Raw genomic sequence first — 20003 nt, 5'->3', positions numbered from 1 at the left:
AAGTATACTTTTCATACTACTAATCTGTTGGCAGTTATTTTAAGATAGGTTTACATTTTTTTCTATGAGGACATTATAAATATTTTGTTATTTCCTGGCAAAAACCCTGTGTGGAAGCCCAGTGGATCAAATGACAGTTAACTCAGCACCTACTCTGCACCATGGAGCCGGCTGCTTAGGGTTCAACAGTGAGCGAGCCGCCCAGAACCCCTGTTGTGCTCCATGTACACTAAGAACTCCTTCATGGTGTTAGCCTTTGGTTTATGTGAAAAAGATGTTGTTATTTCTATATTTTGCTTATAAGACCAGGTCATTGGGGTAAATTTAAGTTAGTCATTGTCAAGGTCACATAGCTGGTAACTTGCCAATTTAGGAGTTCAAAGTTAGGAAAACGCAAATTCAGAGAAGTTTTTACAATTACTTTTTAATAGCATTGACTGAATTCAAGATTAGGGAAAATGTTTTGCAAACAGACATTGTATAAGAGAAATGCCATTTGTTTTAAGCATTTCAAGTAGTGTTTATGGAACTATTTCATTATCATTACAATAATAAACTATGTTTCCATCATTAGCTGGCGGTAAAATCAGTGAACTGCCAGGTTGTTCTTCAATGACATCAACCCACAAGCAATAGTTTAACAGAGAACATCTAGTTCCTTCCCTGAGTGCTCCGTCACCTCAGGAGGACTCTCCTCCAGGGGGGAGCACTGTCGAGCTACAAAGAGGTACAGGGAGAGTTGCCACATTTCCCTTTCCCTTAAGAGACAACAATTTCAGAACTGCTTCTTTATTACGTTTTAGAGAAATAGAAATACATGTATACATCATTTGTAATATATAACTTATACATACAATTTTAATATCAAACAAAATATAAACACATTTAAAATATAAAAATGGTATAAATAAATGCACCTGGCTTAGTGCAAGGTACCATATAAGCAATAACTAATTGCCTCTTGTAAGGTTACTAAATTGTGAAATTCTAATGAAAGAAAATTAAACTGGTGTAAATGAACAAAACTGGTATAATGAAAGCAGCTGTCTATTACAACTCACATGTTTGCAGAGGCCATGCTAGAAAAAAAAAAATCTATGTAGCTTCGTCAATCAGAATAGAAACAAGTTGTAAAAATGAAATATGTGCTTCTGTCCTGCTTTCTGCTCATACACTGCTATGGAGATGCACCCCAATGGCGTGTGGGGAACGAGAAAGCAGACACAGCGCAGCAGCCGGAGCAGGCCAGCAGCATGGCTCCGAAGAGCGCGCCCGGAGCCACCACAGTCCTCACCGGCCTAGCATGGAGGTACTTCACGGGCAACAGCAATAGTCAGTGCCCCAGAATAAAGATCAAGAACACTTAGAAATACAAGTAACTGCCCCAAAAAGTAATATTCAACTATCTGGCACCTAATCAGAAATTAATAGGCAGACAAAGAAGCAGAAAATTGAAACTTCTGATGAAAAAAAAATCAATTAAAACCAACCTCGAACAGACACAGATGTTATAATTAATAGAAACAGACACACTAAAAGCTTGTGTGTGTGTGTGTGTGTGTGTGTCCGTGAGAAGGGGCAGAAAAAAGCTGGAGGATTTAAAAAGAGCAGGACTTACATGACAAGAACAGAGAACAAGTTGCAGTATAACTTTACATTGTGCTTTATTAAAGAAATACATTTATGAATTGTAAAACACCTAGGTAACATATAAACAATTCAACAGTTTAAGTGCCGATTAACATACTTATCCTAATGCTTGCTTCAAAAGAAAGTTTTGCTTACAGTTTTTAAAAGCTGTTGAAAGAACAAACACTTATAGACAAGATGGTGAATCTCTACATCCCTGCCTCCAAAGAGCTGGTGGTCTGGCACCCCTCGCTCCCAGCCAAACACTAGAAATGCACTCCTGAACAGGTCCCCCTCTGGAACGAGGTTTTGAGGGGCAGCTGATGAGCTCCTTTGTATACTGAAGTCTGAGGTGTCCAGTCTTCTCTGTTGCTCGAACCCCAGGGAAGCTGCCAGCCCGTAAGCAGGGGAAGGTGATTGGAAGACCTTTCCATGTGGAATCTAACCAGCCAAACACACACACACACACACACACACACACACACACACACACACACACACACACACACAGAAAACAACCTGAACCAAGAAAGTAACCCCAGAGCAAGAAGAAAAACTAAAAAATCTGCAGAGTTCAGAGAAGATACTACATCCTTAAAACAAGCAGAGTCCTGGCCGGTGTAGTCAGTGGTTAGAGCGTTGGCCCGAACATGGAAAGGTCTCAGGTTCGATTCTCGGTCAAGGGCAAGTACCTGGGTTGCGGGTTTGCCCCTCATCCCAGGTAGGGGCGAGTGCAGGAGGCAACCAGCTGATGTGTCTCTCTCTCCCCACCATTCCGTCCTCCCTTCCCCTTTCTCTGAAAAGCAATCCAAAAAATGTCATCTGAGGATTAACAAAACAAGTAGAGAATGCTATTAAAAGAATTCAAAACATTAAAAAAACAAAACAGAAACATAAAAAAGAATGACACTAAAAATATGATAGTATAAACGAAAAACTGAATAGAGGTTAAAGGATAAAATTTGAGGGTTTCTCCCTCCAACTAGAAGCAAAGACAGAGAGAAAATGGTAGAAAGTACAAGAATTACAGGTCTAGTCCAAGAGGTTCAGAAACTGAATGATTAATGTCTCACCAAGAAAAAGAAGCCCACGAGTGCAAGTTCATCAATGAAACACAAACCTTTAAAACAACAGACAGAGAAGAGCTTTCAAATGAACACGCCTCCTCACCACAGGACTACATGAGATGGGACTGAAAGCAGCAAGTCAGCCGAGAGCACAGTAGGTAAGCTCACAGTGCAGTAACAGACATAAACACCAAGACTCTCCACAAGAGTAGGAAGTTGGGGGGCAGGGGACGGTTAAAGCAGCAAAGGGGGGGAAAAAACCACATATTCCACATAAGTTCTTACAGAATTTCCATTTTTAATCTATAACCATATCAGACTTTGTTTTAAAAAAGGTTTTAAGATAATTCTGCCCAGAAGTTGCATTTATCCAATTGTAGTCCATTCTAACTCAGAAAGAGTTATGGATAAGTAAATTTCTCCAATAGTGAGTTTTAAGCCTAGTAATTATTCAACACAAATATAATTTCTCCCTGTGTTCTCTTTCTATTTCTTAAACAGATAACACAGGAAATCTGGAGTTGGCAAATACTATAAAAGCCTATGTTTTTCCCTATAAAGGTTCTATTTCAGTCACAAACAAACAAGAATTCGAATAAGACTGTGCGGTACATACTTCTGTATTCCCAAATACCTACATTAAGAACCCACCCCCCAAATTTCTCACTTCAAAAAATGATTTGGGACAAAAAAGGTGGAAAGGAAGCCAAGAAGAGGAATAACAAATAGGATACACATGAAAAATGGTTTCCCCTTAGAAACAGGTGTCTATGAGGCATCAATTTCTTTTCAGTTACATTTAGTTATATTTCAGGAGTCAACTGAGATACTAATGTAGAAAAACAGCTCATTATTACTCATTATTATAACGTCTGTCTTATGGTTACCCAAAACAATGTCATTTCAGATTTTGTGCCTCTCAATCTTCAGCAATACAGAACATCAGGTTTACATTTTCCACACAGCCCTCCTGGCTGACTGGTTCTCAGACCTCCAAATTAGACTGCCAAGTGGACGTGTCTATCATGGTCCCACATGTCCAAACTGCAGCTCATTATATATCCCTCCTCCAAACGGCCCACAATTTATGTCTCAGCTTATTATTCATCCAGAAGTTTTTTAAAAAGACGTGTGGATTTTTAGAACTTGCGGACAAGGACCAATTGATTTTGTAGAAGAGTATTTGAACTGCAGCCATAAGCTGACCTGTGCCTTGAGAGAGGGAGGGGCTGCTGTCCCCTCAGCCTCATTTCAGTGCTCACTGTCCCCCAACAGCTGCCCCTTACTCCACACTGCAAATAAACCGCCTGTTCCCAAACACGGACGGTGATACCCGTAACTCTATCACGTTACCACCATGTCCAGAATGCTCTTCTTCCCTTCTTTAATATTTTACCCTTTGCTCTAAAAATCATACTCTAATTTATGGTTGTGTTTGTCTTATTCTTGCTATTCGAAAGTTTGATTTCAGTTAAATACCAGAACCATGTCTCACTGATTTTTCAATTCTGTTTAAAAAATATGTTTTTTTTATTTCAGAGAGGAAGGGAGAGAGGGAGGGAGATAGAAGCATCAATGATGAAAGAGAATCATTGATCATCTATTTCCTGCATACTCCACACTGGGGATTGAGACTACAACCCAGGCATGTGCCCTGGTCAGGAATTGAACTGTGACCTCCTAGTTCATAGGTCAACGCTCAACCACTGAGCCATGCCAGCCAGGCAGGTTTTTTTATTCTTAACAGTATATATACTCTGGCTTTACACATACGTAGCTTTAAACAAGCATTTACTGAATTCACCAGGTGAGCTTTTACTATTGAGGAGCATCATTAAAATCAAGTGTCATTAAAATACTGCAGCTCTCCCCACAGTGCTCTGCTCTCCTCCAAACTACTGTGTCTGCCTGTATTATATTAGACTCCTCACAGTCTCCCTTGATGTTGTGTGTGGCTTCTGGGCCTGCCTCTTTTTGACCCCGTTTAAATTGCAGGTTACATTTGACAAAGTTTAGCCCTATCTTTTATTCTTGTTCTCTTACTTCTAGTCAGCTCTCTTAGATTTTCTACAATAATTCTGATGAGATCTGATTTTCATATCCCACAAAGATACTGCTTTTCCTTTACTCTATCACCTCTATACTACAACTTGTTTCAGTGTATCAGAAGGAGTATAAGGGTTAAAGTCTTTTATAAACTACAAGACTAAAGTTATATCTTAACATAACAGAGCAAAGTGACAACAAAAACAAATATATACAATTACTATATGTATAAATATGTTCAAAGCACAAAACCGCTAACCTTTTTTGATTTAAGGGAAGCTGAAATGACAAGACAGCATTCAAGGAAATGGAATATAGCTTTATTTATATAGTAAATTAAAGTTTAGAAACTTTAATACTTTCTACTAAACTTACTTTAGAAAATCTTTAGAAAATCTTTCTACTCTACTAAATCTTTAGAAAATCTTTCTACTCTACTAAACTTTCTACTAAACTTTCTACTCTACTAAACTTTCTACTAAAACAACCTTATAATACCACCCATACCTGATTAGAAAAGTTAGACACCATTACCGATGATACTTTGTTATAGGTCTACATTTTTGACAAGTATACTATAAAGAAAGAAATTCCAAATAACTCTTAGTCTTTCAGGTGATGATAAAACACAAACTGAGAAATGAAAATGGTACCCTAGCTGGTTTGGTTCAGTGGACAGAGCATCAGCCCACAGACTGAAGGGTCCAGGGTTCGATTCCGGTCAAAGGCACATAACTTAAGTTGCAGGCTAGATCCCTGGCCTGGTCAGGTGTGTGCGGGAGGCAACCAATTGATGTCCCGCCCCCCCCCCCCCCCCCCCCATCTCTCTCTCTCTGTCTCTTCCCTATTCTTTCCTCTCTCTCTCTAAAAATCAATGGAAAAATATCCTCGGGTGATGCTTCACACACACACACACACACACACACACACACACACAGAAATGAAAATGATAACGATAGCAACTGAACTTTTATTAAACACATTGCATTCTAAGAAACATAAACACACCACCTCGTTTAATCTTGTCGTGAGGGCAATATTATTCTTACTAACATGTTAATGAGGAGGGAGAGGCAGACATGACTTGCCAAGTCATACATACAGTAAATGTTCCACAGGGCAGAATTGTAGAGCGTGCGCTCTCAACAACTAATTCCTAATATAAGACACATCACCTATACGAGAGCCCCAAAATTAATAAAATTTCCCCCATTACTAGCTTCATATATTAGTGAAAGAGACAGAACCAGAAGAGGTCTTAAATCTTTTTAAACTTTTTTTTTTTTTCTTTCTGTGAACTTCTAAGCACATCTTGTCCTCAAAGAACTTTAGATATGGTAGGGACTTTGGATGGAGATAAAGAAACAAATTAATTGAGCTTATTTGGTATATCTGTGTGTATGTTTTTTAATATTGGTCCTGTATCTCCTAATTCCATGTCAAGTGCTCTTTCTCAATAAGTGAATTCCTGAATAGGTCACATGAAAAGCAGTATCAAAAACTAGCAAAGCAGCACTGGCTAAACAGATCTCTTACATCTACAAAAATGCTTTTTACCAAGATCAGAGAATTTGCCTATCAAATTTCAATGACACAAATACATAAAAATGGTAAATCTGTGGGCACTTACACAGAAAGTTTCAATAAGGCAAGGTTCTTAAAACTAAAATTTGGTCTTAATACAAAATGTATGCATATAGATATAGATATAAATCTCGAACATTATTACTAAGTTAGGGATATTTAAAGCCACTGCTCTGAAACAAGTTCTAAGCATTATTTTTCAATAAAACACCAACCATTTCATTTTTTAAATTTAATAAATCTTTATTTTTCAGATTATTACAATTGTTCCTCTTTTTCCCCCCATATTTCCCCTCCACCCGGTTCCCACCCCACCCTCTGCCCTTACCCCCCCCCCCCCGCCACTGTCCTCATCCATAGGTGTACGATTTTTGTCCAGTCTCTTCCCGCACCCCCCACACCTCTTTCCCCCTGAGAATTATCAATCCCCTCCCAGTCTATGCACCTGATTCTATTATATTTACCAGTTTATTCTGTTCATATTTTTTTATTCACTTGATTTTTAGATTCACTTGATAGATATGTATTTGTTGTTCATAATTTTTATCTTTACCTTTTTCTTCTTCTTCCTCTTCTTAAAGAATACCTTTCAGCATTTCATATAATACTGGTTTGGTGGTGATGAACTCCTTTAGCTTTTTCTTATCTGTGAAGCTCTTTATCTGACCTTCAATTCTGAATGATAGCTTTGCTGGGTAATCTTGGTTGTAGGTTCTTACTATTCATCACTTTGAATATTTCTTGCCACTCCCGTCTGGCCTGCATAGTTTCTGTTGAGAAATCAGCTGACAGTCGTATGGGTGCTCCCTTGTAGGTAACTAACTGTTTTTCTCTTGCTGCTTTTAAGATTCTCTCTTTGTCTTTTGCTCTTGGCATTTTAATTATGATGTGTCTTGGTGTGGTCCTCTTTGGATTCCTTTTGTTTGGGGTTCTCTGCGCTTCCTGGACCTGTAAGTCTATTTCTTTCACCAGGTGGGGGAAGTTTTCTGTCATTATTTCTTCAAATAGGTTTTCAGTATCTTGATCTCTCTCTTCTTCTGGCATCCCCATAATTCGGATGTTGGTACGCTTGAAGTTGTCCCAGAGGCTCCTTACACTATCTTCATATTTTTTTGGATTCTTCTTTCTTTTTGCTTTTCTGGTTGAATGTTTTTTGCTTCTTTGTATTTTAAATCTTTGACTTGATTCTTGTGGTCCTCTAGTCTGCTTTTAGATCTCTGTATAATATTTTTTATTTCAGTCAGTATATGCTTAATTTCTAGTTGGTCCTTTTTCATATCCTCGAGGGTCTCGCTAAATTTATTGGCCTTTTCTAGGAAATTCTTGAAAAACATTATAACCGTGGTTTTGAACTCTATATCCAGTCATTTGCTTTCCTCCATTTCTTTCATTTGTGATCTGTTTCTTTGTCTCCACATTTTCACTGCTTCCCTGAGTTGATAGAGTGGCTTTGTGTGCTAGGTGTCCTATAGGGCCCAGTGGCTCAGCCTCCCCAGTTACCTGAGGTGGACACTCTTGGTGCACCCCTTTGTGGGCTGTGTGCACAGTCTTGTTGTAGTTAAGTCTTGATTGTTGTTGGTGTCACTGGGAGGAATTGACCTCCAGGCCAATTGGCTGTGAGGATCAGCTGTGTCTGTGCTGGGAGAACTTCTGTGCTGGAGACACCCTTTGAGACAAGACTTGCAAAAGCCTCTGTGCTCAGCTTGGATGGGGCGGAGTCTCAGGGCGGAGCAGACAGCATCGGTTTCCTGTCAGCCCTGCCCTAAGAGGCCCCTGAGTCTCAGTGTCCCGTGGTAATTGCTGCAAGCACCTCTGAGAGAAAGCCACCCTCGAGTTCCGCCTGCTGCCAGACAGTCCAGTTTCTCCCCGTATGAGTCTGGTTTCCCAGAGTCTCGTCCGGAACTGGAGTTCAGTGTAGTCGCGAGCTTTTGTCTCCCTCCCTCTTGAGAAAGCCAGTCGTGCACTCAGTTGCCAGTCTTCTCCGCGCGCATCTCAGTACCTCTGCCTCCTGCAACTCCTCTGAGTCTCAGTGTGCTTTTCTCTTTTCCTTCTAGTTGTAGGATTTCCACTCAGCCAGCCTTCCTGTGGTTCTGGATGATGTCCGTTTTGTCTTTTAGTTATAGTTTTTGAAATTGTTGTGCGAGGCAGCAGTTTAGGTGTTTACCTATGCCGCCATCTTGGTTTCCAACCATTTCATTTTTGACGCTGCTGTTTACAGTAATATAAAAATACTAGTGGCCCGGTGCATGAATTAGTGCACTGTTGGGGTCCAGTCGGCTTGCCCGCAATGGGAGCGGGCCGGCTGGGGTGGGGGGGCCGATTGGGTCGGGGCTGGCCAGGGTGAGGGGCCACAGGCATTTTGCTGTTCTGTCTATTTGCATATTATCCTTTCATTATATAGGATTTTTCAAAAAAAAATCATTCTCAACATTTAAGCAACTTATTTTTTATTGTTTTTTGATTAAAAACAAAAAACACTTGATGAGTCACTGCCCTATGAAGTTTTAAATTATGCTAATTACAGTATCTGTTTGAACAACAAAGTAATTCTATAACATGAAGCATCAGAACTCAATAACTGTCCCCACCCCTGCTGAGAGACTCTTTTAATTATAGATTTGTAGTCAAGCAAATGAGCACAAGACTTCTCCCCTACTGAGCTCTTAATGTGAAAGTTCACATGCCAGAACCTCCCAGACAGGAATTCAAGTGTTATAAATGTGAGTAAAGCAAGGTTCCAATAACACTTGTACAAATATATACATTTAAGCCAAGTGATAAAGCTTACACATATAACAGTGTCTGGTAGTTTAGGAAATGTTCACTGAGAAACTGGACATAAAATGATTTTACATAATTGTTCACTGACTCTAGTTATATAAAGTTGACCTCAAAAATTTTTTAACTTGAACTTAAGTACAACAAACAATTATGTTCTCAAAGCAAATTATTTTCTAATAATATATGAAGATTAGAATAATTTTATATCCAGATTGTTGAAATTATCATCTAATAAAGTCTTTATAGGCAGCAAAAATTCAATATAAATGCTTATTAAATTAAGCACAATGGAACAATTTGCTAAATTCAAAGAATGTTATTGTTTTATGTCAATAACTTTCCAAGTTAAAAACAAAAGGACTATCCTCAATACTTTTCCTTCTCAAGAAACAACTCTCTCCTATGATCACAATACTAAAAGACTGTGAGGTAATGACCTCCTCATAATTTTCACATATTAATTCCACTATTTAATTGCAATTAATGCATGTCCAAACTAAACTTATATATATATATATATGGTCTGTCACAATAATGACCAAGATTCAGATTTCTCTAGATCAGAGCTACTTAGTGGAAACAATTTTGGATGTGGCATACATAGAGCGAGACTAGACCTGGCTGCGTGGCTTGGTTGATTACAGCTTCTCCCATACACCAAAATTGCCAAGTTTGATTCCTGGTCAGGGGCACATACAGGAGGCAACCGATCAATGTTTCTCTCTCCCCCTTTCCCTCCATTTCTCCTCCTTCCCCTCTCCCCCTTCTGCTCCCAACACCAATAAAAACATTATCTTTGGGTGATGATTTTTAAAAAATAGAGAAAAATAGTATCTGGTGGAGAATTCTTATGGAAACTTTGGGCTGAGTTACTATTATAAAATACCTAAGTTTCTTCATCAAACAAAGGTCAATACAGTATGAATGCCATAGCACTGTGATGAGCTCTAAATGTTTGCACAGCACACAGAAGAGTGCCTAGCGTCTCCTAAGAGCTGTGCAATTGATGTTCACATGGTTTGAATCGGCTGCTATCTAAAATCAAAGAGGGATAAATGACTGCAGGAAATGACATAAGCATAAATATAGAGAAGGGATAACAAATTCAACAAATAAACTAACATGACTAGAGGTTCTAATTTACAAAAATAAAGTTGAAAAAGTACTGTAGGGATAAAGAACACTAGCTTAAGATAACCTGTTTGTTAATTAACGAAGTCATTAAAATATATTAAACATCTATACTAATAAAAGGGTAATATGCTAATTAGACTGGGACACCTTCCAGGAGACCTTCCGGACGTTCTTCTGAACAAAGCCATGGTGGCAGGGCCGAGGTAGAGGCGGTTAGAGGCCAAGAGGGGAGGGCAGTTGTGGGTGATCAGGCTGGTGGGGGGCAGGGCCGTTGGGGGTAAGCAGACCAGCAGGGGGGCCAGTTGGGGGCAAGCAGGCCATCAGTGGGGGTCAGTTGTAAGTGATCAGGACAGCGGGGGCGGGGCAGTTTGGAGTGAGCAGGCCTGCAGGGGGGCAGTTGGGGGCGAGCAGGCCAGTGGAGAGGGAAGGTGGGGGCAAGCAGGCCATTGGGGGGGGCAGTTGGGGGTGAGCAGGCCGGCGGCGGGGGGCAGTTGGGGGTAAGCAGGCTGGCAGGCAGAGTGGTTAGAGGCAATCAGGCAGGCAGGCAGGCAGGTGAGCAGTTAGGAGCCAGCAGTCCCGGATTGCGAGAGGGATGTCGACTGCCGGTTTAGGCCCGATCCCTGTAAACCGGCAGTAGGACATCCTTCAAGGGGTCCCAGATTGGAGAGGGTGCAGGCCGGGCTGAGGGACACCCCCTACTCCGTGCACGAATTTCGTGCACCGGGCCACTAGTATGAAATAAAAACAAAACATTCTTTTTAAATATAATTTTTAGTAGAAAGAAGCTTAAAAAGATCCCCTGTCATCTTTGTGGCTGTAGACTGGAGGAGAGCTCAGCAGATCAAAGCACTGGGTGGAATGACCCCACTCCCCCCAGTGTTTGGATCCGAAACAAAGAACAAAGGAGGAAAAGTAGTTTCCCAGAAACAGGAATAAACCATGATTATTTCAGGAGCTCTACACAAAACAGACTAACAGAGCAATGAAAGGAATTTATAAAACATTAATGAAACTGGAGAATGAATTCAAATACTACTAATTCCACAATATTTTCCCCAAGTCACCCCCTTTATCAGAATTCATCTTCCCCATGTTCTTCCCACAGGATTTTATGACTGTAATAAAACTTAATATTGTACTGAGTTTCTGCATCCCGTACACAGAATTACTAGTAAGGTACTAGTTACTAGAGAGCAAGATGGTTCCTTTACATTTTTTTCTATTACTCACAGGGAATGAAATATGCCTAAATAAGAGTTTGGTACAGGCCTGCCCAGGTGGCTCAATTAGTTGGAGTGTCGTGTCATACCGGGCACCAAAAGGTTGCAGGTTCGATTCACAATCAGGGCAAGGGAGAAAATGCAGAAGAAAAAGAATCACCAAAAATTTCACAATGAAAGGTTCAGTATAAGCTTTTGCAGACCGTTACAAGCTCCTTACAAATTTTAAAAACATGAGTCCCAACATTAAAAAGGTTTTCATTAATAGGGGGATGTTCATGGTGCATTATCTGCTCACAAGCAAATCTATGATGAAAAAAAGAAACAAAACAAGCAAACCACTATGGACATAGCTGTGAAGAGTGACACCTCCTCAAGAAGAGCCTCGGGCAGGGCCTCAGGCCGGCCGGGGGGGGGGGGGTCCAGAGAAGCAGTCAGCCTGGGAGACACAGCTCCAAGCAGATGCCCCTGCAGCCCTCCCGGTGCCCAGCGGTGGAGGTAGGAGACACACACACTGATGTCCTTAACCCTGTGTACAATTAAGCTAGTGTGTGTGTCTGTGTCTTTAGTTTTTAAGAAAAATGGTTTTGAAGTAAAAACAAAAAAATTTTATATAGGAAAAAAGCTTAAGATATAAAGAAAATATTTTTGTACAGTGGTGTGTTGCTTTTAGCTGTTGGAAGAGTTAAAAGTTTCAAAAAATTAAAACATTTGTAAAGTTGTGTGAAAGTTATAGTAAGCTAAGTTTGAATTATTAAAAAAATATTTTTCTACACTTAGTGTAGCCTAAGCTTAAAGTGCTTATAGAGAGTCTACAGCAATGTCCTAGGCCTTTACATTCATCCACCACTCAGTCTCACCCAGAGCAGCTTCCAGGCCTATGAGCTCCGTTCACGGTAAGTTTCCTTTACAGCACACAAGTTTTTAGCTTCTATTCTTTATTTTTACTGTGCCTTGTCTATGTCTAGATACACAAAATACTTACCACTGTGTTACAACTGCCTGGAGCACTCAGGACAGGAGCATGCTGCACAGGCTTGGAGCCCAGGAGCAATAGGCGAGGCCATGAAGCCAAGGTATGTGTAAGTGCACTCTGTGTTTGTATGGCGAAATCGCCAAAGGATGCATTTCTCAAAACGTACCCACGTCAAGTGACCTGTGACTGAATTAACTAAAGTGATATCTTTTTTATAACCCTTCACTATAATTTGATGAGCAAAACATAACCATGAAAGTGATGTAGTTAATGCAGCACAGTATATTATATAATGCAATTTTCCTTTTCTCTTAAAGATGCTAAACTACTTTCATTTCTTGTGGGTACCTTTGAAAAACAACCAACCCAGAGTTAACACTGGTAAGTACATTCAAAGATGCTAATAAATTGAAAACATTAAAAAAAATTATTCTTCAGGGATGATGCTAGCATGACTTAAGTGAGTTTCCACACAGTCTAAATACAAGCTAGCATGAGCACAACTCACAGCAGTACCACTTCCAACATCTGCATCTAATAGATAAAACAGGGTAATAGCTTCTCTTTCTTTTTTCCCTCTATGGGGAGAGGTTTTAATAGGTAAAAACAGCTAGCTGCATAATACTGTGTTTATTTTATTATTTATTTAACTTCTTTTTAAAAAAATATATTTTATTGATTTCAGACAGGAACAGAGAGGGAGAATCATTGATTGGCTGCCTCCTGCACACCCCCAACTGGAGATCAAGCCCGCAACCCAAGCATGTGCCTTTGGCCGGAATTGAACCTGGGAACCTTCATCTGCAGGCTGACGTTCCATCCATTGAGCCAAACCAGCTAGGGCACATAATGCCTTTTTAAAATGAATTAGTGATGCATCCAACATTTATAATTTCCCTAAAAATAATTTTTTAAAAATTCCTATTTGCTAACTAAAACCTGGCCTGTTACACTAATGACTTCTTACCTCTACAAATGGTCACTTTGCTTCATGCACTATCCAATGTTACAACTGATGTTTAAATTAAATCTAAACTACCTATTATTATTTTTACATTTTACTGTAACTACCTAATTCAACTTTATCAGCCAAGAAGAGTACTCTCTCAGAATAAGAAATAAAAGTTCACAGAACCCATGTTTTGTTTCATTTATTAGAAATCTTTTCAAGCATGTTCAAGTTTCAGAAATATTGAACTAAAGTAAAATTCTTTTAAATTCCTTTCCTTATCAACTGACATCCATTTAGCTGTATAATTAGAAAGTTATTATTTCTTACAAAGTCTTGAGAAGAGCTTTAAAATGTTTCCACAGTGACCAAGGAATACCAGTGCATCCCTGTCCACTAGTGATCGAAGGCCCCTTCTTCCTCACACACAGAGATGTGCATGGACAGGACTCTTCCACAATATCCTTGGCTCCACGTCCTCTTAATTAACAAAAAAACAGATGTAACAGAAGCTATTCACCATCCAACTGAAATATGAGTGCAATGAAAACCATTTCTTGAGGTCTAAAACAAACTTTATGAAAACCATATGGAATCATTACAATGCTGATGAATTAAGCTACCATTAACAATTCATGTGGTTAATTTTGAGGATGAGGTTCAATTGAAATAATGTTAATAGTAATCATTATAATTGGAGAAAACATCTTTTTGAAAATGGCCACAGATATGATACTTAGGGATCTATCATTGACTATATTCTAAAACAATAAATATAAGAAATACTGAAGACATATTTAGTAGTCCTTAATGGCAGATAGCATTAACCTTGTTTTACAGATGAGATTTAGACAGAGAAACCAACTTGTCTTAAGTCCGTCAACCACTAAGTACTTGACCCAGAAACTAAAAGCCAATCTGAATCTCTCATGTCCTCTCTCCACTCTGACACAATAGAAGCATCATAACTGAACCCATTCTTTTCTCAGGTCCATGTGAGACCTGAAACCTCTCAGGTCCCCTTATTGTCAAGTTATCTCAAGAGCTCTTTCTTCCTGAATTTCTCTAGCAATCCTTCTTATTAATGACACATTTGTATAAAGTAACTCTGTATGACCATAAGTCCATCTTTTCATTTCTGCTATAGGCTACTTAAAGTTAGGATTCCTGCCCGACACTTTTTAGAATATTCTTCACACTCAGATATTTAGTGAAATGAAAAGAATCTCATGGGTAATGGGAGAGAAAATAACATGTTCAATGAATACCATCTCTATACCTAATTAGGCTCTCCAGTTTTATATAAAGAGCAGAACAGGTACCAATAAACCCTCAGTGAGCAGAAAGCCCAATAACTACTTTCATGCTACTCTAACAAGAGGAAATACTAAGTAAATTCATGCAGTCATTAAAAAACATGCAAGCCTTCATAAACACCTGCTGCATTTGGGAAAGCTGGAAACGGGTGAATTATTGGGTCCTTCCTAGGTTTACCTTATAGGATCTTGCCAAAATACAAAACTGACATTCTATTAGGGGAAAAAAAATGCATTCATAAACGGAATTAACTTGTCTTAGAAAACTAGAACATTTTACTCTAAATTTTCCATGCTAAAAGAACTGATTTTTAAATAGTTAGTAGAAACTATTATACAATACATTAAATCCTAACTCTCCAAGTCGGCAGCTTATAAAATGCAAACTTCTACATAAGAAAAGTTAGTTACCAGGGTATGGCGATTTAAGCTGAACTCAATACAGCACCAGAATTCTATCCCAGTGTGCCTCTAGTTAAATGAGCAGTAAGCTGCATTCCTTCCCAAGATGTGGGCAAAGGGAGACAGTGCTTGTTTTGCAGGATGCACACACCATCTCTCCACTACTGAATCAAACACTAAGTTGGTGCCACTGTAAAAGGATTTGGTAGATGTCACTGCAGTCACTAACCAGGTGACTTTAATCAAAAGGGGTGAGGACCCTGGGTGGGCCTGACTGATGCAAATGGCAGCCTTGAAAAGAGGAACTAGGCCTTCCCTGGACTCCAGCTGCTCCAAACACCCAGTGAGCCTCCAGGTGCTCTCCTCCCCCTGGATCTTCCCACCTGCCTGCCTGCTCGGGACTCCTGAGTGGGCACAGATCCACCTGTGAAAGCCCGATGCCTCATAGAACACCCTTTTGTGAGTTTCTCTCCTGCTGCTCCTCCGGTTGAACTCTGACTTACACATCTCCCATTAAAGTTTCACCATCATACAAATTGTAAAATAAAATTCAAAGTATCTCATTAAGTGACTAAAGCCATAATTATAGCCTATGCCATGAAAGCCAGGGGTTAACCGTGGTTAATGCGTGTTCTGAAGTAGTCATAATATGTTTAGGAGTATTTTTAGGCTAAATAAATTAAAATCTATTCCAGAATGTGTAATAATTTGGACCTAATCAACACTGCTAAGAAGGAAAGAGGTATTCATTTTGGTGTGAAAAACAACTTCTTTAATAAATGTCAGATTAACCCTTATTCAACAAACATGACAGAAAGTAATTAAGATGGGAAAATATTTCCTTAAAATGTCATTAAGAACATAAAGGCATACCGAAAAGACCATAAACCCCAAATTTAACTAGATATAACAAGTAATTTAATATTAATTTTATAAATGTTTTACCTTAGCCAAGAGATTCTCCATATCAATGAGTTGCAAGCCACAGATGAACCCTCAACAGAAAGTATTTATGTGTGCTGAATGTGTGCTTAGATATTAACTTTCTACAGTCTGCATTACCAACCCATAGAAAGCTAGTATTTGCATTTTCACTTTAAAATATGTTTTTAGTGATTTGAGAGAGGGGGGCGAGGGGCGGGAGGGGAAGTGAGAGACAGAGGGAATATCGGTGTGATGGTGCTCCCACCTGCAGCCTGGGCACGTGTCCTGACCAAGAGTCCAACCTGTGACTTTGGATGCATGGGTGACGCTGAACCAACTGAGCCACCCTGGCTAGGGCAGCATTCTTTTTTTTTTTTTTTTTGCCCGTTTTATTTTTTATTTTTTTATTTATTTTTTATTTTTATTTTAATGAATCTTTATTGTTCAGATTACAATTGTTTCTCCTTTTTCCCCACATATCTCCCCACCACCCAGTTCCCACACCCCTCTGCCCTTATCTCCCCCCCTCCCCCCCGCTGTCCTTATCCATAGGTGTATGATTTTTGTCCAGTCTCTTCCCATACTCCCCACACATACACCCCTTTCCCCCTGAGAATTATCAATCCACTCCCATTCTAGGCCTCTGATTCTATTAAGTTCACCAGTTTATTCTGTTCCTCAGATTTTTAATTCACTTGACTTTTAGATTCACTTGTTGATAGATATGTATTTGTTGTTCATAATTTTTATCTTTCTTCTTCTTTTTCCTCTTTTTAAAGAATACCTTTCAGCATTTCATATAATGCTGGTTTGGTGGTGATGAACTCCTTTAGCTTTTTCTTATCTGTGAAGCTCTTTATCTAGGGCAGCATTCTTACTTTAACATTCCCGAAGAGAATTGCATTTAGTTTTCTACTATGCAACCAGGAGAGGACAGTCTTTGAAAACAATTTTCTACATAATGAAGAGATTATATCACAATGAGGTGACACATTTGAGAAAGAAAAAAAAGTGAAAAGCTTTGGTCATTTATAAACTATCAATTGCTGGACTAAATTTGTACTTTAAAGAGAAAACAGTAGCTAATTACCTATGCCCCCCCAAAGGCAAATATTCAATATTTATAATGCTTAATCTCTATATATAAAAGCCTAAGCAATCAGCCGACTGGTAGCTATAACATGTAGTGACCACCAGGGTGCAGACGCTTAACGCAGGAACTGCCGAGCTGCGGTGACTTAGCAGCTGCGGTTCTCGGGCGACACACCCAGAACCAGAGAGGAGGGAGTCCGATTGTGGACTGCGTCACCTGAAAACTGCCCTCTCACAATCTGGAACCCCTCGGGGGATGTCAGAGAGCCGGTTTTGGCCCGATCCCCACAGGCCAGGCTAAAGGGACCCCACCGGTGCACAAATCCAAGCACTGGGCCTCTAGTAGTTTAATAAGATATAAAATCTCTTGAAATTCCATCTCATATATGGCATGACCCATCAACAGATCACCATGTAATAAAGTTTCCTTCCCAATTGTTCTACGTGTAAAGAACACATCAGTGTATTTTTTACACTGAACAGAAAGTACCCAGATCAATATTTTTAGACTGTGCCTTTTATATCACAATTTCAAGATGGAGTATATGCTGAATCAAGTGTATTAGATCAAATGTACTCCTTTTTATCCTATATAATAAAAGCCTAATATGCTAAGTGTCCAGTCAGCCATTCAACCAATGTAATATGCTAATGATATGCTAAGGCTGCTCAACCGCTCGCTATGACGTGCACTGACCACCAGGGGGAAGGCAGTCGACCAGTTGCTATGATGCACACTGACCACCAGGGGGCAGATGCTCCGACCGGTAGTTAGCTTGTTGCTGGGGTCCAGCCAATCGGGCCTGAGCGAGATGGGCCAGACATGCCCTGGAGCCCTCCTTCGGTCCCTCCCTGGCCCTGATGGTGCACCAGTGGGGTCCCTCGGCCTGGCCTGTGCCCTCTCACAAGCCAGGCTGAGGGGCCCCCCCACCCCCGCTGAGTGCACGAATTTCATGTACCGGGCCTCTAGTTACTACATAATATTCTCTTACATGAAGAAGCCAAAATCCCATGACTATTTATGCTATTTCAAATTTTTTATCACTTATAAACAGTACTGCAGGGAAACTGCTTATATCCATCTTCCAAAACACATAGGTAAGGGTTTCTTAGGAAACTGACAAATAGTGGAATTTGCATAGATAAAATGTGTGTAAAATTCACTATTAATAGGTGGCTGTACCAATTTACACTTTTTTTTTCTTCCCAATTTACACTTCTGACCTTAATGTATGGGAGTTGATGTTCCCTCACATCCTAGACCTGGGTAGCATTTTTGTTTCTGACAACTCAAAGCATATCAAATGGTACCTTACTCTCGCTGTATGTCATGTGCATGCCCCTGAACAGTGATATCTGAGTATTCATGAAGTGAAGTAGCTTTCATGTGTTCACTGTTCATTCTGGTTTGCTGTTCTGTGAGTTGCCTAGACACTCCTGGATCTGTGACTTTGTTTTTCCTTTTGAATGACTTTTTACATATTCTGAATACAAACATTTAGGTGGCTTACCCTTTAATAATTTATGGTGTCTTCTGCATAACAAGCTTTTTCCCTAATGTAGACTATATATCTATCCATGTTCCTTTGTGAGTTTCCTGGTAAGTAATCCTTACTTACCCTAAAGTCACAAATACGTTCTCCTACAGTTTCTTCTAATGGTTAAATTTTTCTGCTTGTTACTCTTAGGCAATTAATTCATCTGGAACTTCTTTTTGCACACAGTAAACCCAAATATCTTAATTATCACTTACTGGATAAGTCAAGTCTCATTTGTCATTCCACCATGTCTACCCCTTCTTTCCACAACATACACATAAATATTATATGAAATCACTCTAATTTATTTATCCCATTGATCTAATTGCTGTCCCTCAGTAATATAAACAATTAATAAAATTATGGATATTAAATACACTCAAGTCATTCCTCTAATGTGTTTTTTCTTTTAGAATTGTTTCAATTATTAATGGAAAGTTTCACTATTGTAAGAATTCTGAAATCAATTCAGTTCCACACGCAATAAATTTTATTTTCTAATAAAAGGAATTTATTATTTTCTAATAAAAAAGATTTTACTGACTATAGACTCACAAACACATTATATCTTTAAAACACAGAATTTAGATGGCATTTTTCGTTAAAAATTTGTCCAGTATTCCTAACTTGGCCACATTTCCATTCTTAATATCTTCTTACAGTATGTCACCTATTCTAAGACACTTTTAGACTAACATGTTCCCATCTCTGCCACCTGCTGTGCCTCCCGAATACGGTGAGGTAGGCAGCAGCAGGACACAGTGTCCAGCCCAGCTCCCAGCCCTGCAGTCAGCCACCGGTAACGAAGCAGGTCCCCGTCTGCTGCTTTTTCACGAGGGCTAGGACGTTGGCCCTCGATCAGCGGTCACCAACCTTTCGGACCTCAGACCACCGGTTGGCGACTGCTGCCCTAGATGGTCTTCAGCAATGCAGTTCAATGAAAGTTTAGTAATCTGGGAAAATACGCCCCACATTCTGTTACTGCTTTTGCTGTGAGTAATAAAGTCTGGTCTCAAAAACACAAGTCTCAGGTCTTTCACCAGCATCCTTACAACTGGTGGCAGTTAACACATTAGGCTTAGAAGCAGGATAAATCAGACTTTTACTGTACTTGACAACAATGTGGATTAAAACTGACGATGGCTAGGGAAAAACTCTAGGGAAGAATAACAGACTATCCTTTAAAAATGCTATATCCCCAACATGCCTGCAACCATGGACTATTATGTGCCATAAAAAAGCACAACTAAGTAAAAAGGTATAAAAAACTCTGAGAAAGTCTTAGGAATTTATTAATGTCACTTATCTTTCCCTTTAACATATAATAAAGACAGGACTAACAATA

General features: G+C 39.5%; 1 protein-coding gene across 7 annotated transcripts in view; it reads right to left on the bottom strand.

Annotated features, from left to right (window-relative positions):
* Positions 1-20003, bottom strand: part of QKI (QKI, KH domain containing RNA binding) — a 128774-nt gene that overhangs the window by 28853 nt on the left and 79918 nt on the right. The gene's annotated exons all lie outside the window — the stretch shown is intronic.

Source organism: Eptesicus fuscus, chromosome 10 (genome assembly GCF_027574615.1).
Source record: "Eptesicus fuscus isolate TK198812 chromosome 10, DD_ASM_mEF_20220401, whole genome shotgun sequence".
Taxonomy (NCBI): Eukaryota; Metazoa; Chordata; class Mammalia; order Chiroptera; family Vespertilionidae; genus Eptesicus; species Eptesicus fuscus.
The sequence above is the reverse complement of the archived record's forward strand: the minus strand, read 5'-3'. Positions and strand labels throughout refer to the sequence as shown.